General features: G+C 44.3%; 1 protein-coding gene across 1 annotated transcript in view; it reads left to right on the forward strand.

The window, feature by feature from the left end:
* Positions 1-25,943, forward strand: part of LHFPL2 (LHFPL tetraspan subfamily member 2) — a 390,647-nt gene that overhangs the window by 274,322 nt on the left and 90,382 nt on the right. Inside the window, exon 5 of the mRNA XM_078675212.1 lies at positions 22,790-22,865. The gene's annotated coding sequence lies outside the window, so the exon portion shown is untranslated. The remainder of the gene's footprint in view (positions 1-22,789; positions 22,866-25,943) is intronic.

The raw sequence follows: 25,943 nt of genomic DNA on the forward strand, positions 1-25,943 counted from the left end.
AAAACACTCTTTGATTTTTGTATGAAGACCTACAGACTATGTTGTGAGACGCTTTAGTTATGTTCTACAACTATGTTTGTTGAGTACAAGAGCCTACATTTAAAATGCATTTCCAGTCTGTACAAAAAGCTTCCAATTTTGTTTACATGATTGGTTTTGCCCAGTCTCTGCTAAAGGCCTTTTTCATAGCATCCGTTTATCTGATACTTAGTATTGCCTCTCTTCATGCCTGACGCATGCTACATAAGATAAAGGTGCACCATAAGGTCATCATGAACTGTGGTATATGAGTTAAGACTTTTTAGTCGGTGCATATTAAAAAATGTGCTTTAAATGTGCCTTTTTGCCTACAAATTTTTAAATTAAAAAACTCTTGCAGTGTTTAGGGATCTTTTTGCTGCACTGCCTCACTCTGATTCAGTATGGGAGCTACAATAGCAACATTTCCTACAATATGCCCCATCCGGCCATGGCCATTGGCATTGGAAGATGGTAGATCATAGGCAGCGCACCAGAGAAGTGAAACACAGAAAGTTATCTGTATTCTGTGTGGAGAAAAAGGGAGCATTTCTACTCTCCCTATACTTAGATTGGGATTGTTCTCTGCAGAGCTGGAGAGCTGGGTTGTTAGCTTGTGATTGGTGGTAACAGGCACCAAGTAGGAGTGACCCTTCGCTCATGGATTATATGGGCGAAGTCCACATGCTACAGTCAGGCACAAATACAAACAAATTGTACACACAAGCTATATCCTATCATTACCTCGCTGGTAGTTTGGCGTGTAGTTATCATGAATAAACATCGATTTGAGTCACTACTTGTGTAACCTGGAGCTGAAAAGGTGTCATTTTGAATAATCTAGTTGACGATACCTGTGCTAGAAGAAAACGATTAGTTGAGGATTGTGGCACAGTGAAGGATATTTAGCTTCGTAAGAAGGAATGTTTTTCTGTGGTTACCTAAAGTTGGAGGGATGTTAACGAAACACGTGGCTATCCACAGCTGCTTAGCGTGGGTTGCCAGAGCCTGGGGCAGGAAAGTATCTTTCCACTCTCCTTTAAACATTTTGTGCCCCTAAGAATTTTGCGCCTGGGGCAACCGCCCCCTCACTCCCACGCTATGCCACTGGTTATCCAACCCATTCCTTCTGTCCTCTGAATAGGGTTCTGTTTCCACTTGCTGGCACAGTCTGCAGGCCTTTTGTCAGATGACCTGTTGCATCTCGTGTCCGATGGTCAGAAGTTACTTTGTACAAAAGACAATTGAGTGTTGTGTCAATCTGGCAGGTAGTTCATGCAAAGAAGACAGAATGTGCAAAGTCAGCAGTCCTCAGGTTTAAGGTCAACAGAAGGATAAACCAGCTCATTGATTTCAAACTTTGAGTCTAGAAGAAACTCACATCTAACATGTTGACTAAATCTTGAACTCTTTTGTGAGTTGCGTTTTAATTGATTTCCGACGACTTGCTAATAAGTTTCACCTACGTGAAATAAGTCTATTTTTTTCCAGAGAAATACATTGACAACCTAATTTGTGCCGTGACTTGGCCATCAGTATTTGCTTATTGGTTTGTATCTACTGCTCACCCCACCCGGGACAGCTTCATGGGCATTGGGTGAGATGGAGATCATACAGGACAATGGGCGGAGGCAGGGCAAGCGGGTTGGGGAAAGCAATCATATCACCTGTTAGGACCTATGAGCCTGAAACGTGTAGGTTTCTATCTTCAAAATAATTGTATCTCTGTATGTGGCTACAGTCTCCGTAGCGAGCAGACTGTGGGCCACTGAAAGTATTCGCACCAGGATGAGGGGCTTGAAACCCTGTAAAAGGGGCTTCATCCTGCACTGTAGCCATGCATCGTATGTGTTGTAAGATTTTGCAGAATACTAAAGCTTTGCTAGGATTTATGCGTGTGGGATAGCAGCTGCTTCGTATTAAGACCTGTTTATACTCTCTCTACGATTGGTGTTCACATGTTTGTTCCAAAACTTCTCTGTGGGATGTTTATGTTTTACTGGCAAAGGTAAATCTATCTGGACTCTGTTGGATGTCGTTATTCAAACCGACGAGTTAATCCAGGGCAGACTGTCTTCATTTGCTGCTCTCTTACTTTGGGTTACATAGACCACATTTATTATCCCATTAAAACATGTTTTGCTCTCTTTGAGGTACTTTATTCACTTGTGAATGAAAGAGATTTTAAATATGGTCTTCTGAAGGGCTTGAGTAAATGTTCTTGTGATCTTTACGGTAACGTGCAAGTGTTTATTTGAAGAAGTGCCTGATCCCGCAGTGCTAGAGCCGGCGCTTGGGTTTCAGGTTTGTAAAACATCTCGGCTGACTAGCGATGGCCAGAGTGCATCAGACATCCTGGAAACTGGGAGGTCAGCAAGATTTGGTGTCACAGTTAGTGTTTCTCACAGAAAGCAAATGAGAGCTAGTGGTTGACAGGGTTGGGTGGAGACATGAAGATTTCTGGAGCTCTATGGGATGGTTCAGATGTAAGATCAAAATACTGAATAGGACACAAAGGGAAAATGTAATGACAGGAGTAAATGACAAGTGCTTTAGACGATGAGTAATGCAGCAGTGGGGAGTGTCCTGCACTGCGTTTCCTTCATGTGATAAACTTTGACATTTCTAAGTAAATGTGCCCTATAAGCTTTACAACTCTTACTCATCCTCTGTGAGTGGGAGTAATAGTCAGGCCAATGGGCACCGCCTCACTGAGTGAGGGAGTGCTGCCTGCTTGCATGGAGAATTTGTAGGTCAATGCTGAGAGTGCGATTTTATCAGCTGCACAGCTGGCAACGTAGGACCTCGATGTATGATTCGTAGCTCCAGCCCTACAATTTTCATAAAGTTTCTAATGTTTTGAGATTTGTGCAAATTCTTGGGTAGCTTGCAAAAATCTATGAAACACGCACATTTGTATGTACGCCTAACCCAGCACATTTTCCTCTGGTGGAAATTCTGCAAATGTATAATTTGGGTTACAGTGGAATGCACCCTAACTTTGTAGTATTACAGGTTATGGACGCGAGCCACGGATAAACGCTTCCTGCCACTCTAGAAATCGCTTAACTCCAGACACGTACCCGTGTCTTTCACCTGCCATCCCTTTATTGCATGGAATGGACGTGAGCCTGGGGTACTTGTTATGCTACACTGACCTAAATCGTTGACCAATATACACACACCCGTGTCTTCATCTGTGGCTCTCATTGACTCTAAACACCACTGAAACCAGTTACAGATTGACCTATAGACTGAATTCGTTCCCACACACCCTGCGGTTCAGACCTGCCAGGTCGGAATTATCACTGGCATCTTGATTATGCTGCTTCGCTTTCAGAATCACAGCCCTGAAGAAGTCATGGGAGTATCCTCCTAGACGAAACACGTGTTGGCTGGTTGTTTTGTGCTGATTTCTTTTCGACGTGAATTAAATTAAAAGAAACCAGAAACAACTCTTCTGCGAACTTTATTAAAATTGAATTTTCTCATGGACGTTATAGTGATCCTTTTCAAATACACCAATGTAGGAGTGCCCAGGATTTGGTAGTACTACGTTGTTGTAGGATTTCCATACACGCATATAGGGGTTACAGGGGTCTCCCCTACCTGGCTAGCACCATATTCACTTGAACTTTAATTAACACGTATGCAAATATAACTGAGTGCCACCACTTCCTACTCACTGAAAACAGTCTCTCTTGACTGTAATAAGATTTCTAATTGACATTCCCTCCCGCACACCCTCGCATTGAAGTACCTAACTTAAGAATACAGAAGACGCACCTTGCTTGCAGGTTTTCCATGGTCCCAGGTTTCATCTCTGGGCATTAATGCCTCCCGCTCCTTATTCTATAAATTAAGATCAGCTGCATGCGCATGGAGATGATACTTTTTGTGAATCTATATGAAACATAAGTACCCAGAACTTTCTATGTATGTTTCCCTGGGCAGGGCTGTGAGTCGGACGTCCATCAGACAAGTGTGCTCCGATCAACCCAGTTCCAACCACCATAATACCACCACACACCCGCCTCATATCAGACCTGTTGACTCGCACACAGGCAATATTGTTCGAAATCTGAGACCCTACAAATCTCTTCTGTTCAGGGTCTCTTTATAAATCCTATGGGGTGCACTGTGTAAATGAAGCTAGCTTTCATCTGCGTTCGTTACTTTTTATCATTCTACCAAATAAGTTGATCATTTCCTATGGACAAAAAAAATCTGCAGAGGCATGCATCACTTGGAGTGTAGTCCACATGGACAATGTCCCTAACCCTTGACAGATGTGTAGAGTATTCATTTATGCTGCAGTCCAACTTAAGTGGTTTATATTTTATAAGTGTCATCTCAAAGAGGAATGGAAGTTTTTTTTCCGGGTTTTTTTGGGTGGCACTTGGGGCCTGATTTGGATCTTGGTGGATGGGTTCATCCGTCACCACGGTGACAAGTAGCTTGTCCGCCGAAATATAAATCCCATAGGCTATAATATGATTTATATTTCGACCGATGGGATATCCCTCACGTTGTGAGAGTACCCCGTCTGCCAAGATCTAAATCAGGCCCTTAGTATCACAGTTTAAATGCGTTTACATGGGAGAGTAGTTATCTCGAATAAAAATGCACGTTGCTCTTTATACTGAAAGGAAGAACCTTATAGACAAATGCATAAGTACACCTTGGAATACATTTTGAATAGTTGCTTTTGTATTCGTTTTGATGTCGATTATCGCAATATTAACAGGGCCGTCATAGATGGGAACGATCCGCTTACTATAAAACCCTTGAAGCATTTTATCCCTACCAGAGTGGCCTCTGCATAAGAAACATGGTCTAGCCTGTCTCATTAAACCCCAGATGTACACAAACGTCAAAGCCATTCTTGGAACTTGACATACCTTTTTTTCTACAATGTGGAACGAGAACTTTCTAACTGCTCTGTACATCAGAGCTGGGCCACACTCTGCAAGGCAAAACGTCTGTGTTTAATGTTATTGTATATGCTGTATAGTGCGCATTCTGACTCGGAGCTGTAGTCTTCTCTAGTATTCGTCTTTAAGGGATTCTATCACAGACCGAGTCTGGTGGTGTTTTATTATTGCAGTAAATAGTAGGCAGGGTTAGAATATTTGATGCTATTTGTGATACACTAATATCCGTTTGAGTGGAATATCTGCTTATTTTAGGATTTGTCTGTGATGTTGTGCCATGGTTCTAAAAGCCTCATGTCCTCATATAATTTTGATATCTGGCTTTCTGAGTGATTGGATATTTGTAGGTAAATGTTCACGTAATATGACCCATTATTACATTATTTATACATAATGTATTTACATTATAATTATTACATTATTTATACATAACTATACATTGGGAACACATTTCTATTTATAGCCAGGCTAATGATTACGGACCACCTTCACTCTGATCAGCATCAATTCCAGAACCGCAAATGGCACCCAGAATCTGAAAGGTCCTGTGAACCATACAAATGATAGATTGCTATACAAGTGCTAGTAATGTAACTTTAAATAAAAATGAATCTTTTCAATACAAGCAGCTGGCCCCTGACTTTTTGAAAGTCTCGAGTCACATGGTTAGAATACTCCATCCACAATATGACAGAAATGTTCCAGCACACGCTTCTTAGCCTGAAATGGCACTGGGCGTATGAAGTCATCCCAGCTGTCCCAACTAACCAGGAACAGCGGGCAGATGTGTGGATATAATTGTCACAAACTGAGCTGTTGGCTTTTTCGTACCTAATTTGAAAAACGATTTTACCAAGACACAGTGGGCTGAGAATAGTACAAAGCCACAATGATAGTGTTTTTGTGGTTTCTAGCCTCTGTCGCACACCAGTTGCTAACACGAGCACCCAATAATTGTCAGACTTGTTATCTTGTGTAGCTCAATCACCCCTCCCTCCTCAATATACTTTTCTTGTCACCGGGCCTAAGGAACGGACCAATGTAGTCTTGAAAGCTAACTAAATAGAATGACATAGTCTGCTAAAGGTAAGCTTTCAGCAAGAACGTGTAACCTGTGTCCTTGATCCCCTAGTGAAAGAAGCTGATCGGGTTCTTCTTGTTGGAGTTTGGTCTAATGACGTCATGCAACCACGAGTCCAGTAATAGTTACTATATTGTAATTGCATTTATATAGCGCTTACTACCCCTGACGAGGCGTCAAAGCGCTTTTTATATCATCCCTGCCTTTCAAAGGGATTCTTTTGTAGCCTTCCCCCTTTATTGGTGTGTACCTGATTGGATGGCATTTACCAGCTTTCTCCCTTTGTCCCACATTTGTAGAGTGAGACTACACATGCCTTTCTCCATCCAGTCGTACAACACATTTCCTGCCTCTGGTGGACCATAGAAAAGGGCCTGACGTATCTACTATAAGGTTTGCCTGATGGAAAAGGGCTATGTCCTCTATAAGGCGGCCAGCTCCCACCACATTTCCATTCATTCGCATGCACCTCATTGGTGGCACCTTATTACCAACCCTTGTAAGGACTGATGAAAAATATTAAATGAAACATTCAACAAAGTGATTGGACTCCAGGTGTTCCCAGTATTCATCATCGGTTGCATTGTCCATGAGTGGGCTCTTGGTATGGCTTGAAGTGATTCCCCCTAATGTGTCTACAGTGTCCCAGCTCCTGGCTGCTGAATTAGCTTGGATATTACATTCAGCAACGGCCAAACTTAAGTCCCCATTTCTGAAGCCCCTCTTTCATCTGCAACTTGAATTTAACATTACGTATCTATTACCTCCTGGACATGGTCAACATATTCCTTCAATTCTAGACTGTTAGGTAGAATTCGGAATCTGACACAAGGTCAAGGGAAGAAAGATGCTTCTTGTGGGTACATTAAGATAGAGTTTTTCTCGCGACCACAGTGCCTCAGAACCGAGACTTGGACATTTCGACCATGATCCAGGTCTTGGTGGGATCGAAACATAGAATGTGTCGTCAGATGACTCCGAGGCCCATCTATCATGCTGATTTCTGTCCTTAACTTCGCAAAAACACTACTTGGCATCCAATTTTATTGTAAATAGGGACATTTCTTTCCTAGAGACAGGACTTTGAAATGCGTTTGCGACTTTGGTTTCCGCTATGTTGGGGTGACTGTGTCATATATTCGCTGGGTGTTTTCGCCCATCTAGATGCAGACCACTGTGTCTAGCTCTAGCAGTAAGATTTCTAAAAGTAAACTTGAGTTAAGAATTCTGTTTCAAATCTTGACTGTTTTTTTTTAAATAACTGTGCTTGTAAAATGACCCAAGTGCAATAGGGATTTCTGAAGTTGCTAATGCGAACCAAAAACACAAGAAAGTGAAAATGAATAAAGAAAATGTTGAATGAGTGGAGATGCTGTGATGAGCAAGGATTCTATCAAATACCCATAAAGCCCACTTATGATTAAAATGTAGGATAGTTACAGAATCCTGGCTTTCCTCAAAGCCACATTTGGGAGCTTCGATTCACAACAACCATTGGCAAAGTCAGTAGCACTGGCATTGGCTCTCTGGCTTTTGGCTTTGTCAATACTGGTTTTGTGTTGTCAGGGTTTTTGTAAAACGTTATTTCTGGGGGAACTGCCAGGCTCTTGCCAATATTAAAGAAACATTGCTTTAAAGCAAAAATATTTTTGGGTCTCGAAAAGCACACTTTACCATAGCAGTCCCTAGCATGAAGGCAACTACTTTGTGTGCGGGGGTGTTCTCCTTGTGAAACAACAGAATGCCATAATTCATAGTCCAGTTAGCCAATGGCTACAATGGGTTGACCCACTGCCCCAGGCTCTATGATGGAATGGGTGGAGGAAAAATGAGTGACGCAACAAAAGACCAATGGATGAAAACAGCTGGCTGACAGTTCCAATACATATATAATATATGTATAATTTTATATAATCAAAAAGCCTTGGTTAACGCCAGTTCCGTCGATTCTTTTATTTCATAACATTTCTGCACCTGTAATTGTAATAATTTGCATAATAATGAAAAGCAGACAAACGCGCAACTGTCCATATGCACATTTTTAAATGTTTTTTTCATCTCAATGGGAAACAATGTGCGCCTCTGTGTAGATGCCCATTTCCCCGACAGCCGCATTCAAAATATTTGTGGTGTTCTCAAGTCCCACCTTGGCAACGTACATACTGGACAACCTAGCCAACCTCGGCCTCAAGCAACTGGTGTCCACCCCCACCCACTACGCCGGACACACACTCGACCCCGTGTTTTCATCCAGCAAGGACATCACCTTCAGCCACACCACCGGACTCCACTGGACGGACCACAGCTGCGTCCACTTCAGAAGGACCACGATCCACCACCACCAGCAACAGGTTGCACGCAGAAACTGGAACAAGATCACAGCCGACCAGCTCGCGACTTCCCTGAGCAAGAACCCTCCCACCACCGCAACGAACCCAAGCCTTGCAGCCACCAACCTCGCCAAGTGGATCAACGATTGCGCAGACGACCTCGCCCCTCTGAAGACCCCGCCTAGCAGACCCGGCAGCAAGAAAGCCCCTTGGTTCACCGACGAACTCAAGAGCTCCAAGAAGAACTGCCGAGTCCTCGAGAAAGCCTGGCGCAGAGACCCAACACCGAACAACATGGCCGCCCTCAAGCTCGCCACCCGAAAACACCACCAACTGATCCACGCCACCAAGAAAACTGCATTCAAGGAACGACTGGACAACAACGCACACAACAGCAAGGAACTCTTCAACATCATCAAAGTGCTCTCCAACCCCAACGCCAGTAACAACGACATCACCCCGTCGCAAGACCTCTGCAACTCCCTGCCCTCCTACTTCCACAACAAGATCGCGGACATACACAACAGCTTCAGCACCCAACAGACGTACGCCACGACTGAACCACCGCCCCCCACCACCACCCTCCGCGCCTGGACCCCGATCAGCACCGAAGACACCATCCGCACGATGAACTCGATCCACTCCGGATCTCCGACCGACCCCTGCCCTCACCACGTCTTCAACAAAGCCGACGCCGTCATCGCACCCCACCTGCGGGACATCATCAACACCTCCTTCGACACCGCGACCTTCCCGGAGAGCTGGAAGCACGCGGAACTCGGCGCCCTACTAAAGAAGCCATCAGCCGACCCCACCGACCTCAAGAACTACCGCCCCATCTCGTTGCTCCCGTTTCCTGCAAAAGTCATCGAAAAGACCGTCAACAAGCAGCTGGCCGCCTTCCTCGAGACGAATGGATCCCTCGACCTCGCTCAGTCTGGCTTCCGGGCCAACCACAGCACAGAGACCGCCCTGATCGCAGCCACCGATGACATCCGAGCCCTGCTCGACAACGGAGAAACAGCGGCCCTCATCCTCCTGGACCTCTCCGCGGCCTTCAACACTGTCTGCCACCGCACCCTAGTGCAACGCCTCAGCAACATCGGAATCCAGGAGAAGGCTCTGGAATGGATCATCTCGTTCCTCGCAGGAAGGACACAGAGTCCGCCTCCCCCCGTTCAGATCGGAAGCCACCGAAGTCATCTGCGGCGTTCCTCAAGGCTCCTCGCTCAGCCCAACCCTCTTCAACGTCTACACAAGCCCCCTCTCGGCCATCGCACGCCAACACAACCTCAACATCATCTCCTACGCCGACGACACCCAGCTGATCCTCTCCCTCACCAACGACCCCGCAACCGCCAGAGCCGACCTACACGAAAGGATGACCGAAGTAGCCAAGTGGATGATGAACAGCCGCCTGAAACTGAACTCGGACAAGACGGAAGTCCTCATCCTGGGATCCTCACCCTCCGCCTGGGACGACTCCTGGTGGCCCCCCGCCCTGGGCAGCGCACCCAAACCAACAGACCACGCACGCAACCTGGTCTTCATCCTGGACTTCTCCCTCTCCATGACCAGACAAGTCAACGCCGTCTCCTCATCGTGCTTCAACATCCTGCGCATGCTACGTAAGATCTTCCGGTGGATCCCCACCGAGACCAGGAAGACGGTCACCCAGGCCCTCGTCACCAGCCGACTGGACTACGGCAACTCCCTCTACGCCGGAACCACCACCAAACTCCAGAAGAGACTCCAGCGGATCCAGAACGCCTCAGCACGACTCATCCTGGACATCCCCCGTCGCAGCCACATCACCGAACACCTGAGAGATCTGCACTGGCTCCCGGTCAACAAGAGAATCACCTTCCGTCTCCTCACCCACGCACACAAAGCCCTGCACAACCAAGGACCAGCTTACCTCAACAGCCGCCTCAACTTCTACGCTCCCACACGCCAGCTTCGATCAACCAGCCACGCCCTCGCCGCCGTCCCCCGGATCCGAAGAGCCACCACAGGAGGAAGGTCCTTCTCCTACCTGGCCGCCAAGACCTGGAACTCCCTCCCGACCCACCTCCGCCTGACCCAGGACCACCTTGCCTTCAGGAAACAGCTCAAGACCTGGCTGTTCGAGCAGTAGCGGAACCCCCTCCCCCAAGCGCCTTGAGACCCTCCGGGTGAGTAGCGTGCTATATAAATGCCTTTATTGATTGATTGATTGATTGATACTCCTGTCAATGATGTGCATTTTCAGGGTGAGTAAATGAGGGTGCATTTTCAGGTTGGTAAAAACTACTTCGGACTCGGGCCGGAATATCCTGAAACATGTCTACAAATTTGCGAATACCGAAATGTCACCACACTTTTGGAGTTGACGTATTCATAAATACACTTGTGGCATGGAAAAATCTTGAATACGTGATTTCAGGCCAGTGAATGCACATGCACAATTGGAAAATGTGTACCTACTTGTGCTTGGGTGCTAAAAAAGCTCTTCGATTAGTGCCCACAACCTAGAGCCAAAGTGTTGACATAGAAATCCCGGGGGTATTCGTTTTAAGAAAAGTCGCTTATTGTGGGTGCAGATGACCGCGGGAATCCCCCCAAACTGGAGGACTCGGTCCGAAAACAGAAGCCCTCGACCTTTCCCGGAACAGACGTGCCTGCGCGCGGGGCTGAGTCACGGCCGCGCGCGCATTCCTGTGGCGCGAGGCTGAGTCACGGTGTCAGGGGAAGATTAACAGCCGCTTTCCCTTTGTGTCTGTGGCGTTCTGCTAAGGTCAGCCCTGCATTGCTCCCAGGAGGCCTTTGTCGCGAGCTCTGACTGTAATACCACGGGGAACGGCGTCAGATGGATTTGTTTGTGGGAAGAAAACAGACCCATGTGTATTACGATGAAAAAGCAGTAACATCAGATGCACTGATATGATGAACAGTGTCTTGAGGCTGAGTTGTTGGTGACTGCAGTGTGAGTCTGACAGAAGGGATTGGGGTTACTATATGTGACAAGACACATAGTAGCCTCAGTCGTCCACATGACTGCATTTATATTTAACCTGTTTTTTTGGCTCTTAAGAATAAATGCATCTTGGAACACCAGAGCAAAGGCTTTGAACAGTCTTTGTGGAAGCTCTCACTACATGGTGATATTCTGTGTTCGTAACCCCAGTCAATCACCGACTCCGTAACCCCAGTCAATCACCGACTCCCCCCCCCCCCCCCCCGTAATGTTTCATATAAAGCACACTAGAGCAGCAGGAGTCAAGTTCACAAACATTAGGCCTCAAACTCTGACCACATTCAAGAACTATCACTGTACATTTCCTAGGCAAGACCTTGGAAAGCATAGTGAGTATTTAATTAAAAGAACATGCTTCCAAAAGCAGTCTTCCGTAGGACTCGGAGACCCCCAGATCGGACCCCCCAACACTCAACTGAGTCAATGAAATAAATCGGGTATTTGCTTCGTTAACAGGTCGTGTTTATGCCCATAAGACCATATACACATCACAAACCACCATTTGCTTATCAGCCAATTTACTAAGAAAACATTACAGAAAAACTTGTCTAAACACAGAAAAAATATAAAATAATACTCCCCTTAGTGTGTGACTACAGGGATCACCTGCCCCAATGCCTTATGGAGCCTAAATAGTACATGCTATACGTAGGTTACATGACAGACCATTATTGGGCTCTATAGTGTGCAGGTAATCACTTTGTCAAGTATATTAATCTTCCATATTGTGTGTGCCTTTAGAATTTTTTTATATGTAGTTTAAATGCAGTGTGGCGACCTGCAAGCGTGAAAGTGTGGTGATCTCCTGTGTGTGATTGCCTTGACACACACACAAAGTATGATGTGACAAAGCTTGATGTGACACTATAAAAGATACGAGAAAAGACTCCTATGAAGTTATAAACTATATCTTCTAAAGTCCTAGATAATACAGAGGAAAAGGTCTTCAATGGTTTGTATCTTGCGTACATGCTTCATACTTGTGTGTGCAAAAACATTTTGGGGACTTTGGCAATACCAAATAGTCTGTAGGGATAAAATATATACATTGGTCCTGAAGAAAGCCTGCTGACCCTTCAATACATACAGAGGCTGAAACATGTCTACCCACTGAAGGATTGGGTCATTATACCCAGACACATCGTATTGTTTTTAACCTTTCCAAAGGACCTCAAAGTAAACTAGGAGAGTATTCACAAGGAATTATTAATTCTCACATAAATCCCTTAAATCGTAGTTAAGTGCTCCGCTAACAAACTGCATCGAGCCCACCCACTCACACTAGGTGCAGTAGGTGAGGATCCGTTGATTATGCATGCCACAGGTGGTACTTGTAGATTTTTTTTGTAGCATCCTCACCCACAATATGCCAGGTTCCCACTAATTACCTGGGTGAGGATCCTACAAATATCTAAGATATGCCAGGATCCTACTAATGATCACAGTAAAGGTTAACCCTCCTTATTTGTAGGCATTAGTCATAATTTGAGAGACTGAGGGGTTCCTTTTCACAGCTTCTCACTCCTCTCAAGTGTTATACATATCTGTGGGAAGTCTCCGTGACCTGTGAACTCCATATAAAACTCTGGGGAACCTTCTGAATCGCGTTCAGAGAATGCACACCTTTGCGATTTACAATCCACCTTTGAGTGTTTCCTATTAGGACATGTTTGTCCTGTCCCGTGTGGCAGGCCTATTGTTGATCAGCGCCTGGAGATAGAGAGCATCCACAGAATATGTTAAGTGTTTTCATTCATCCACCTGCATAGAACTGTTATACAGGATACTGCATCATACCCTTCTTAGGAAAATGTATACCTTTTCATGTCCAAATTTTAGGAACCATTCAAGTGTGCTCTCAAAAAGTAGAAAAGAGTCCTAAAAATAGAGTTAGAGCTCTCAATCTGAAAATAAACACCCCCCTCACCAGGTTGTGAGCTGCTCCAGGTGACCCATGGTAAGACGACATTTCAGGGGTAATTCAATGTCACGATGATGCTGACCAAGCGCATGGACAAGCACCCTGCTGTCCAGAACTAATAACTATGTTACTTTGTGAGGTGCTTTTCATTTACTGTTTAACACTACTAAAACCAGCAAACATTTCCAACACAAGTAACATTTCAGAAAGCTTCTAAAATATAAAACGCTTGCTTATAAAACAAGTTCCAAGTTGGCATCTCACACAATTAACAATGCGCATTAACAGGCATTTAATTCTCATACCACACAGTGCTATTCACAGTCCCTCGAAGGGGAAGAATTATGCTTTGACTAAGCTAATCCATTATGCATACAGTCGAATTACGTGGTTGCAGTGAGAATAAAAGCAAAGAAAATGAGATTTTCTTCAGAGCTTTTAGATGGCAAAATAATAACCGTGAACTGCATCTAACCCCGAGAGGGCGTAGCCAACTTTTTAAAGCGACAATACTCCATTTACCGCTGGGAGGACGCAGTATACATAAGATGCCAATGCAGCCACATGCATGTCATGGCGGTAGAAATGTTTGGTTTAACCTAAAAAAAGTTGCGCTCCTTGTTAGGGTTTGTAACCTAAAAGTAATGCGAACACACAAAAGTAAGCACACATAGTGATTGTTTCAAATACACCAGGCCCAAAAATGCTTTGATGCCTGAAAGTGTGGCTGCAAAATAACAATTGAGTGGCTTAATGCTTTTAAAACGTATACTTTTTTTTTTTTTTTTTTTACAAATGAAATCCGAGTTATACAAGCGATCATCTTTCCTAAAAGTTACATCTTTCCTCTGACTGTCTTAAGATCTAATTAACGCACAAAATGAGCTGGTTCAGTCCTAGTAATTGGTGACCAGCTGCAAACACTCCCTGGAGTGAATAGGCTCAGGTCTTCACCCAGCCCGAGGCGACCTAAGTGACATCATGGTCTTCTAGAATTTTAACTCCAATCTTATTTTTATTCCACCGCGCAGTCCACAACAATAGTTCAAGCTATATTCAGGGCAACACTGTTTTCTACTTGGAGACCTATAGTATTGTTTTACCTGAATGGGTTTGACACAATTTATATAAACATAAACATTCAAGAAGATTACTCGATGAGGGGCTAATATCTTGCAGAATTTTATGTGACACAGTGTGAGCCCAGATCAACCACCATGGCCAGTTCCTTCTTGATGATTTCGGTGCAGGAGGATGGAGCTGCCAGTCTCTCCCACTATGGAAAGCACATCAAAAGACCCACGCGCACCCCTGTAATCTCCATTCACCGAGGATCACTGCTCGGTTTAAAATTGTGACCTTAATTTGTGATCTTTCCAGATAACACTTCTTTTTCAGCGTGCGCTCTATTTGAAGCTGTACATTATCAAACATACACAGGGATGTTTTGTATTTGCATGTTTGGTTTGTGTTCTAACATCCAGATGAAATGTAAGCTGAATGGACTGTAGCTTAGAAACAAATCTGCATGTTTGACCTGATCCACTAGAGTTCATCACTCTTTCGCCGCCCTCACCCATTGGACAGGACACCAGGATGAGTGAGTAAACGCTAGGTGTATTAAAATATCTTCTCTACAACTCATCGCCGCTGTCCCTCAGAAAGTCAGACATCAACTGACAGCCCTGGAACGCTGGCTCAGGGGCTGGAGCTCGGAACATGTGAGAAGTCCACATTCCAGAGGAAACAACATAGTATTGTGTTACAAAATGTATAACAATCACTTTTGTGACCTTAGCTTGCGAAGGACTGTTGCACCCGTGGAGTCGTTCATTCAAGTCTTTGCACCTCAGCAGTGTTCTGCTGAAGGTGAGGTTTTCTCACCAATCAGAATGATCTGTGCAGAAAGCAATCTTGAAAGCCTTAGGTTAAATGCTTTTGCTGAGCCAAAAAGAGCCTTCGAGACTTCTGAAATGAGGATGGTGAAAGAAGCCTTCCCTGACCCGATAGGATTCAAGATGGCATGTTAATTCGGGTCTAGTCAACCTGAACTATGATAGAAATGGGGCAGGCAATATTATCAAGGTCTTGGTATAGTACAGTATGGAAAGACTATCAATGCAGCCACTAACAATTGCAGAACGTTTTAACCAATGGCAACGGAGTATGCTTACCTCCAAGATAATGGTGTGCCCAATTTAGATGCAGTCGAACCATAGGTTTAATCACGGCAGAGACTACTCCGTCATGATTAAACTCCTTCGATGGCCCTATGGATCAAGGTCCATCAGAGGCAGACCTCTAATTCTGCCCAACTGATTTAGATGTGCGTGGGGAATTAGATGTCAGTTTTTACAGTCTGTCACCGCCAGGAAAATCCTTGGGGTAAGGGGCAGTGAAAACTGCTAAATGCTTCACTTGCCATGGGAGAATACTCCCATGGTGAGGGAAGCGTTGTATTTTTTCTTTTCAAAAAGAAAATCCTGTTTAGTATTTCCCTTTTGGGAAAAAACTTTTTGGTGTAGGCCTCAGTTATAACTGATGGAACCATGTGCCAAACAGCAAAAATGCATTGTCAGGAACTGCCACAATAGCAGCTCCTGGCAGTGCTTTCCATAAGACCGCCAGTTTGGCTGTCATTTATAAATCTGGTGGGCGGTCCCTCCACCAGGGTGATGGAGTAATTTTCACCATCACCCTAGAGGAACACGAGGCAGTCCGCCAGGAAATAAATATAGCCCTATGTTTTTGTTAAGCTGGTGTAGATGGAACACTTTGCATAATGCCATTGAATGGCGTCCACGAGCAGCCTTACACATATGTTACACTACAACAAGATGGCAGCAACTACAGCAGAACCTACTGCATTAGTGGTCATTGGCCCATGGGCAGAACATTAAGGATGTCCGAGAAGGAGGGATGTCTGAATCTGTGTTTATTACTATTCGTGTGCCACATGTATTTCCTCTTGCATCGCGATACACGGAAAGTGGCTCTCAAGGGAGTTAATACTCTTTAAATTGTGCTTATGTATAAGGTTGATTAAGACTAAACAAGGTAAAAATGCATTGGGTGCTTTCTGTACTCTGATGGTAATAAAACGTACTGGTACCTTGAATAACATCCAACCACGGTTCAAATCTGGATCAACATTGATACAGTGAATGACAGAGAAATGTGACATCCATGAAAGAAGTGACTTGTACAGATGGACTCAACAATGAACATAAATATGTTTTCCTATGGTGTTTCGGCTTCCACTTTCCTCAAGTAGTACAAGTGTTCCAGGGACTGCTCGGCTGATTTTCAAAAGGCATCATGGGTGAGGTTCCATTTGGAATGTGGAATCAATGCAGCCCTGAGATCTCTTGAGATATGCACGTGGTATTGTTACTGATGTTCACTCCATCTCAATGTAGGTATTTCAAAAGGTACATCCAGAAGTTTTCTGTGGAGGCCAGTAGTTCTGCCTTTAAGTCATGTTCCTCAGTCCTGACTAAATAACAAAAGATGCACCATAACACACTTTTAACCTACTCCAAGTAGCAAATGGAAATCAGCTGGGATAACCTCTGTAACACTTCATCCTTGTATGCAAACAAACATTGGGAAAAGTGACTAAGTCTTTCTTTGACAAGCTGGTGTGATGGTTAAGTTTATTTTTTATTGTGCACATCTGAAAAATGAGAGAAACAAATAAACAGTAATGCCATCCAAACGTATTGCCTATACACTTGCATTAACAAATTACAATTTAAAAAAAGTATTCCTCGACTAAAAGTTTAATAGAAAAATGCTACCTAACAGGCAGATGTACTTAAAACGGGTATAGAACCCATTTTTAATTATAATGCATATCTCACGAAAACATGGTTCTCATTGGCAGAAAGAAAAACTGGCCATCTGACGTCACAGTGGGCGTGTGCGGAGGACGGCTGGGGGCCGTCTGAACCCCGCCCACTCATTATTTCCCCAGCACCGCGGCGGAATTTGTGCCCCGGTCAAGGGTTTAATTACTGTAATCTGAAGATATACTGTAAACCCATAAGCAAGACTAAACACAATAAAAAAGGATAGATAATGGAAAGAAAAAAAGCTCTGGCAAAGCAAAGTATTGACTAAATAAGCTGCCATTGAAGTGCATTTCTACAAATGTGCATGTTGACAGGAAAAAGCCATCACCCAGTTCAGCGAGACGATGCTTAAAGTGGGACGGCCTTTTTGTCTCATACTATAGGCTGTGGTGGCCAGAAGCAAAATGTGAATGACCAATGGACAAACCAATGTGTGAAGCGGGCTAACCAAAAACCCATGTATGTCTGTAAATATATAAGTATTTTTAATCATGATTTATTTTGTTACATGATCCTGACATTCTTACTAAAGTGCCCTGCAGGTCAGTCCTAAACACATGTGCTGACCACCTCACCTTGCATAAACCACGTGTAACTGGTCTAGGAAGCTTATCATGGTGAAAAAATTCCACACGCCTCTTTCATTGTGGTGAATAGGGCCAGAAACAATACTACAAATACATTGCGCTCTTTTGGTGCATTTTATTAATGTGCCACGAACAAATACATGACTGCATCCAAGATGGCGGCCCTAGTTTCCCTTCCTCGTATTGCATTAGGTGAGGCCCATGCAGCTAGGGTATCTCTTGTCTTGTGTCCTTGTGGGGCATGCATGCTAAGAGCCAAGTCTGGATTGTGCATTGTGCAGGGTCGTTTCGTTACTGTAGTTGTTCTTCTGACCTCTCTTTTACATGCTGTATTCCATAACGTATCCTTCGTGGATACCTTTTTAACCACTTCCGTGCTCATGACGAGTCCAGCTCGTCATGCTGCACGGTGGTCGTGTGCTCATGACGAGCTGGACTTGTCATGCTGCCGCAGCGCCTCCGACGCGCGGCGAATTCCCCGCCTGTGCGGGTGTTATAAAGGAGTGGGCGGAGTCATGACGAGTCCAGCTCGTCATGAGCACAGCTCCACTGTACAGCATGCCGAGCTGGACTCATGAGTACCGCGTCGTCTTCCTCCCCCCCTCCCCCTCCAACCCACCCCACATCGCAGGGGAATTAGCCCCACTTGGAAGGGGTTAAACGCAACCTGACCAGTAATTATAATTAGTGACAGATGCTCTGGTTGCTACTGCACAATCAGAACTGTGTGAAGCAGCTGTAATGCAAGGCCCAACCTGCTCATCAACTTAAATGTGAAACAGATACAGTTCTCTAATCTGGGCCATTTCCTCCTCAACATAGTTATTTTTCTTCAAGAAGTGCTTTCTTTAAGACAATGTTCACTTTAAAATGTAAAATTATGTAACCTGCTGAAAATATTTTAAAGTTCTAGAAGTTCTTGTGATGAAAAGCGTAGTTTAGCAAAGAACAGCAGGCATGATTGTGAGATCACCTCTCCACACGATCAAAGGCAGAGTATTACAATGAAAGTTGAAACCAAGTATCCAAGCAGCCAGGCTGTGCATCGCGTCCGACCTCTCTCTTCCAATGACTGGAGGGCGTCTTGAATCTAGTAGTGAGTATAAAACTAATTTTTAGAGAACTGGCAGGGGAAGACGTTAAATAATTTAGTTTTCTCTCCCAATCCCAAACAGCTGAGGAAATATGTATCATTTACTTAAATGGAAGATAATATGGATACTCTGAATCTTTATATCTGTGTATATTATTCACTCATGAACCTTCACTGTTGTGCAGGTCTGCAAACACCTCTAGGAATTTCCAGCATACGTATTATCTCTTGTGTCCATTCCTTTTACGTTTATGGTTGTGGCATGAAATCTAAAATGATTAATCATATAGCCTGTCAAATTTAAACTGACTTCTCCAGCAAAAACCTGTTGTTACAAACAAATTCCTGCAGGGCTATATTTTCTTCAAGATCTGCTAACCACAATAAAAAGTGTGATGCGCCATTATCATGGGCATACAGGTACCCTTCCTAGTATGGTGCACCATAAAGTACACAGGCTGAGCACTGTCCCATCCTGTCAATGTTCCTACTAACTAAACATCTTGACCTCAGTACCCACTCAGCAGGGCTTACTACAACATTCCTTTCAGTTTAGTTCAAATCATTTTCTGTAAACATTATTCTTATTTTTACAGTACTAATAGGGAAAAATATTAAATTATTCGCTAATAGTTTAATAAAAAAATGGAGCACAAATAGCTGGTATATGACCTTCCAGGCAGCTGAGCTAAGTTTAAAAAAAAAAAAAAAGTTTTTAAATATATATATATGTTGTGTGCGTGCTTGCAGCTTGGAGTGTGTTTATTTGAGAGAGTGTGTGAATGTGTGTCCAGGCAGAGTGTGTGAATGCGTGTGTATGTATAAGCATATGTAAATGTGAGTGAAAGTGAAGGTCAAGGGGCATGTGAAGTTGCTTCCGCTGCCCAAGGCATTTTGGTGAATTGACGTCCATGGTGGCAACCAATTCATCGTTCACGGCAGTGCGTTTGTTATGTAATGTTATTGTCATTTATAACGCTCACAGCGAGTGTCCCGGCGCTTAACCAGACAGGGGCGAAGATCATAGGGTCATTAGATAAAAAGAAAAGATTTTGTAACCAGTTTGCCAAAGTGGGGCCCCAGTAATCTCTTCAGAGCCCTGTAACTATGCAAGAATGAGCAGAGCTGTATCACGTGTACCTAACTACAAAATGGTCTAAACTGGGGTGGCATAGTGAGCAACAGAATGATGGCTTTAACCCAGATCTCTTGACAGGGGGTGAATGTTTTGATTTGTTCTGCATTCCGTCCATCAATTGTGTGTCTTTAGCTACAAAATGGAGCACTGCAGGATTGTGGGTACACAAAAAAGAAATAACATATATGGGTTTCCAGAGGCAGGCAATTGAAGCAGGAGATTGACCCGTGGTTAAAGAAGGGAGGGGTGAGGGCATTTACATGGAGCACAGAAGGGCCAGGAGTTATTAATAAGTGGCATGAATGTCAGTTCTACGTATGATACGGAGAGGCGTGGCGCAGCATCCAGAGCGGCTGACTCCATAGCGTGGGGCTTATGGTTCGATCCCCGGCAGCCGCTCAGCTCAGAATGATGTGACTCTAGGCATTAGCTGACTTAATCTCCCCGACAGCCCCCAGCGTCCTGATACCCTTAGGGGTGATATGTTCGCATTTTACATATGGAATTATTAAGATTTCTAGCACAGAGAAATGAGGACGGAAGCATGCTGAGCTCAAGACAGATACTCTCCATGGACCTCTTACATGGAACTCTTACATCCTGTGCAGAGTAACCTATGTGTGTGATTTGTGCCTTCATATAAACAGCACTGGAATTGGTGCTAAAACGCATGTGTGTGTTCTTGTTATCTATTGGAGAGTAACATGGCAGCATTGTTTTCGGGTTACAAGGAGAAATAATGAAATTCCTTCCTTCCAGGCTGCCTTAATACCGAAGTAGTGGCTGTGCCCTCTGAGACCTCTTTGTGCTCAGAATCTACTCCGAGGTTCTCCAGTGAAGGATCTGGGTCAAGATGCATGTAGACTTTTTAATTTTGTAGTCATAAGCAATAAAATCACACTCCTCCTGCTCCAACCCATCAGCACAGATCTTCTACAAGCACCTTTCCTGCTTAGATCCCTGTGAATAAGCTAGGATCTGAAAACGTATTTCACATACTTGGAGGAAGCAGATTTCATCCCTTTTCTGTTTTCCACTTCTAGTCGAGAGTTGAAGAAGCCAGATAATGCCCCCATGTGGATACTCCCCTAGTTCTGCAAAGCAGGAAGCTCCACAGGCCACATGTTCTGGCACTTTGGGCCCAGTCTATACGTTTTTTAAAGTCAAGGTTCTTCAGCAGTAGAAATTATGTTGAGTGTTCAGCCCAGAGAGGAATCATTTGCCACCATCCAACCGCAGCTCACTTTCTAGAATCTTGGCTACCATAGGTGAGGGCAAGGGACATGTTGCAATGCGCTGGTTAATAGCACAGCAAAACATAAACCTCTCCATCAAGAAAATTAAAAGGGTTTGGCATGGTGAATTGGGATAACCTACATAGTTCACTGAGATTCTATCGGGGCACTACAGACTACACAATCTAAAGGGTAACCTCCTGAAAGCCCCCTTCTCTCACCTCCTCTTTTACTGAGGGATTTAACTCTTTGTGCAGGTGGAGTTTCACTAGTCCTTGATCTACATATCAGAATTGCTGTCACACGAACACTGCTTCAACTCTGAATTTTTAGGAGCAAAAAGTTCACCCCTGACCTATGCTGAGTGATGCATCCTTTGGTTTTCTTGAGCTAGGACCGTGAGGACTTCCTCGTGATGGGCTCTCCAAATAATCAACTGTACCCTTTAAAGGCAGTGGAAAACACAGCAATGCAGATTCTCAGGCACCCTGTTCTTGGATAATTTGAATCCATCATAAAACTCAATGCCGAGTCGCAGCTCTAGTACTTTTCACTGCGGAACAGTCATAGGTGCACCCATTAGACTGGTGACTGTCCCTCGGTGAAATATCTGCCTAATGGTTTTGTTGACAAACTGTCTTAAACTGCTATTGTTTGTCCACCATGTCTGCCTCCGCTACCTTACAGGTTTACAAACCATTATAATAACCCTTAAGGGTTTCAAGGCGCTGGGGGCTGTCCGGGAGATTAAGCGAGATCTTACCCAGAGTGGAAAAAATAAGGGGAGAGCAAGGGATAGAACAGGGGGTTCGTCCCGTTCCCCAAAATGATGCTAGATTTAATCAATGTGGACAGACACACTATGTGTATGTATTACAATCACTGTTTGTAGTATGAACATGGACCCATTAGGTGTTAAAAGGCCCCTCATGCTTTGATGAAGCATGACACCAACTAAGTTGGTGTGTGAGGGGTCTTTTAATAACACCTAGTGGGTCCATGTTCATACCTCAAACAGTGATTGTAATACATACACATAGTGGATCTTACCCAGAGTCACATGATGCTGAGCTGAACTGCCACCGGCACGGAGGATCGAAGTGTGAGCCCTGTGCTCCGGAGTCAGCCGCCCTGGCCGCTGCGCCACACCTCTCACCTTTTACTCTCAGGAACTGATGGTGAGGTTTGGAGACTTAAGAAGGGGCCTGGTTAGACCCGCTTAGGACCACCCTTCCCTGTCACCTCACTGTGTGTTTTTAACCCGTTGACCGCGGCGCGAATTCTGCCACGGTGCAGGTGAATTAGTGAGTGGGAGTGTTTTGGACGGCCCCTGGCCATCCTCCCCACATGCCCACGGTGACGTTGGACGGCCAGGGGCACCAAACGGGTTAAAGCTGCTGTTAACACAGTGTTGTTCCTTCTAACCATGTATCCTAATAATATCCAACAACTACTAGTGGAAGATTAGTAAAGCTCTGCTGTAAGCAAGTATCTTTTTGCTGTCCGAGGTGGTGAAAGGAAAGAAGTAAATATTTCATCTTCGTTTTGCTAATCATGTTTTTTTTCTTCTCTTTTTTAACAGTTTGGTGGAACATGTGGAATTGGTGGACTGATTGTTAATCCCGATACAATCGTTTAAGAAACACGCCTTGTCAGTGGTAAGTAGGAAATGCAAAAAAAAAAACTTCTCCTGACTGGAAGCGCTGTAAAATTGTTCTGTAAACAGCAAGACTAAACATGTTTGTTGTGAACTAGCAGGAAATTTAACCTGGAAGTGTGCAGCCATCCTCACCCCAGATAGTGGGCAGTGTAACAGTAGAGGGGCACCTGGAAAGTTTACTAATACTCCTTTTATTTCTTCTCCAGAAGGAAGGCATTTTATGTATATTAATTAGGCATAGGATTTTTTTTTTCATTAACATGCGTAATTTCTGCTATTTCACATTATGCTCGGAAATTATTAGAACAGCTAGAACCCAAGCAAATCTTGATTTTGCCACTTGTATTTCCACCTTTTTTTTTTTACTGCATAATGCTGCTTTGCATTAAAAAGACAGGAGTACTAATTTCTTGTTCAAATATAGTACTAAATGACAGATTTGCATTTCATGTAATTTTGCCAACATTTCACTTAATTATGTGAAAGCAAATTATGTGGATTTTTCACACCCCTAATATTAACCCGTTTCTTGCGCCGAACGTTCAGCGCCAGTGCTGAACGTTCTAAGAAATGGGTGGGGCCACGTCGGCCGTTGGACGTGTTCAGCACTACGGAGGTAGTGCTCGCAACGTCCAACGGCCGACGGCAGCACTAAAGGGGTTAATAAGGAATACCCAAAATCTCACCACTAATCCTAGTTTGGAGTTTGTAAATCCCACAACACTGTTAAAATGGTTGCATTTTTAGGACACCTTGCAAATGTAGAATTTCACCAAACCCAATTTTCTGAATCCGGATTGACTTTTTGTTAACCTACGTCTAATCTGACAATTTTCACTTTAGGTAAAACTCTACCAATGCTTCTGTTCAATCGGTCCTTATTCTAAGTGGCCTGGGAATATTGGTGCAGTATTCCGACAATCCAAATCACAATTGCTGTCGGGATGGGTAAATCTGAGGTGCAGGTGCACCGTGGTGTTAAATGTACCCAGAGTAAGGGGGATTTGTTGTGGAAATTGATGTTTCCACAAAAATTCCACGTTTTCCATCTGCACATTTGCCAGTGAAATATTCAAGGAAACCTTAGGAGTGTGGTTTGACCGCGTTCCTTGTAATACCGATTATAATCCTTTGCAGCTGCACATATTAGGAAAATGCAGTGCAAAGGGTGTTTTTTACCGGCCAAAGGTAGATGTGTCCTCTTTTTCCAGGCAGTTAGTGCACTGCAAAAAAAAAAAGTGGTCCTTAGGTGGCAAGGAGTAAACGCTCTAAGATGGAGTGCACCTCATTTCAAGGTCTGCTGTGATGTTTGGGTTAAGTGTGTGTAGCCTATGATTGTTTTAAGCCTTTTATGCCTTTAAGAAGAATTAATTACATGCCTTGGAGCTATTTAAGTGAACTGTTTTTAAACGCTACTTGGTGCCTGTCCAGCGGGTCAAAGCTAGAGTAGCTGCTTCACACTTAGCAAGACCGCAGCCCTAAAAGTGTCAAGTAAATGTACCTGTAATCTAATCTCGGTCCAAGTCCACGCATTACATTGGTAGATTTTTTCCGCTACTACCGAAAACTGTTGTAAATTTACTTTCTCCTTAATTTTAAAATGAACTATATGTAGCCACAAGCTGATTCCCACCTGTGAAGCAGGTGTTTGGGAAAAACCACGCAAATCCACGTTCAGTGCTACTGCTGGGGTGTGGTCTGCCTTTCTCTTGACTCTCTGAACACTGCAGTAATATTAATAGCATTTTTCTCTGGATCTTCACATTGTAGTTTGGCTCCTCTCGGTGCTGTATACAGCAGGCCTTAATATTCTCTAATACGGAAGGACTCAATTTACCCATCTTTCAAGGATGGTAGGTTGAGTTAGCCTTGCCTGGATTCGAGCTTACGACCTCGCGGCAGATATCATGAAATCACATTTAACTCACTAGGACTTCTTGCCAGCCAGCAGTATGCACAACAGATGGCTGTCTTCTTCTCATGTATCTATTTAGACTTTTTGAGGCTCAATAATTGTTTTTGTTGTTTTAAAATGTAATGTCCCCAATACACCCTTCCATCCTCCAGACCGGTTGAGTCCGCTTCCTACCTGAAATTAGCACTTTGCTTGGTGTTTATCAGGGAGTGGGTGGTGCAGTCCACTCTGCAGTATCTGTCGAACCCTCGATGTCCTTGGTCATGAAACGCCATCGCACACTTTCCCAAAGTTTGACAATAGTGGAGCCCACATCTTCAAGATGATCTCTCAACACCTTTGATGAAGTGTATGGTGTTGTCCATCTACAGGTGCACCACAATCTTTGGTACCAATCATGGGAACGTCGAATGGGTAGTGTACCCCATTTTGATAGAATTTTCTCTTTAGCAATAAACAATATAATGTTAAGCAGTGCTGACTCCTTTTTGCGAGAGAACCGACTGGCATCAGAAAATCAACCGAGAAGTATACCCCCAGTGTCCTCCGCGACCTGTTATCTCCAATGCCTCCCTTGTAGATTTGCTTTCAGGACTTCAGCTGAGAAACTCCTCAGCTGCAGACCTATATGGGGTGCCCAACTCGCTTGCCATCACCTTGTAATGCTGTTTTCTGAGCCACTGGGTTTTGGTAGAAATCCTTCAGTGCTTGGTTCTTCCTGGCACTGGCCAAAACTCGTTGCTTATCTGACCGGTTTCTCCCTAACTGGTGCAAACTGTTCCTTGGCTCACTTCAGACTGTTCGCAGTTGCCTTACAGCATACATTTCCCATCTGCCTTGATACTCCCAGAAACCCACTCAGTATGCAGGAAAGATGCAGCACCCAAGGCTGCGGAAGGGTGTTGAAATTCCGCAATCACACTCCTTTGCAGGGCACCTCTTTGTTTCCTGTGCTGTCCCCAGTCGCCCTCCTGACTGACCCATCACCAGACTGTCACCTGTGGGGAGCACTGTGTGGAGTGCCTGCTTTCTGTGTGCACTTGCTACCGTCTGAGGACCAGATGTGGTCAACTCATCCTGGACTGGGCCACTTTCATTCTCCCACTATACATGAATTCCTACCAGGAACTCGTATCTTGTGACTCCTCCCCAACGAGTAAT

This window comes from Lissotriton helveticus, chromosome 2_1 (assembly GCF_964261635.1).
Source record: "Lissotriton helveticus chromosome 2_1, aLisHel1.1, whole genome shotgun sequence".
Taxonomy (NCBI): Eukaryota; Metazoa; Chordata; class Amphibia; order Caudata; family Salamandridae; genus Lissotriton; species Lissotriton helveticus.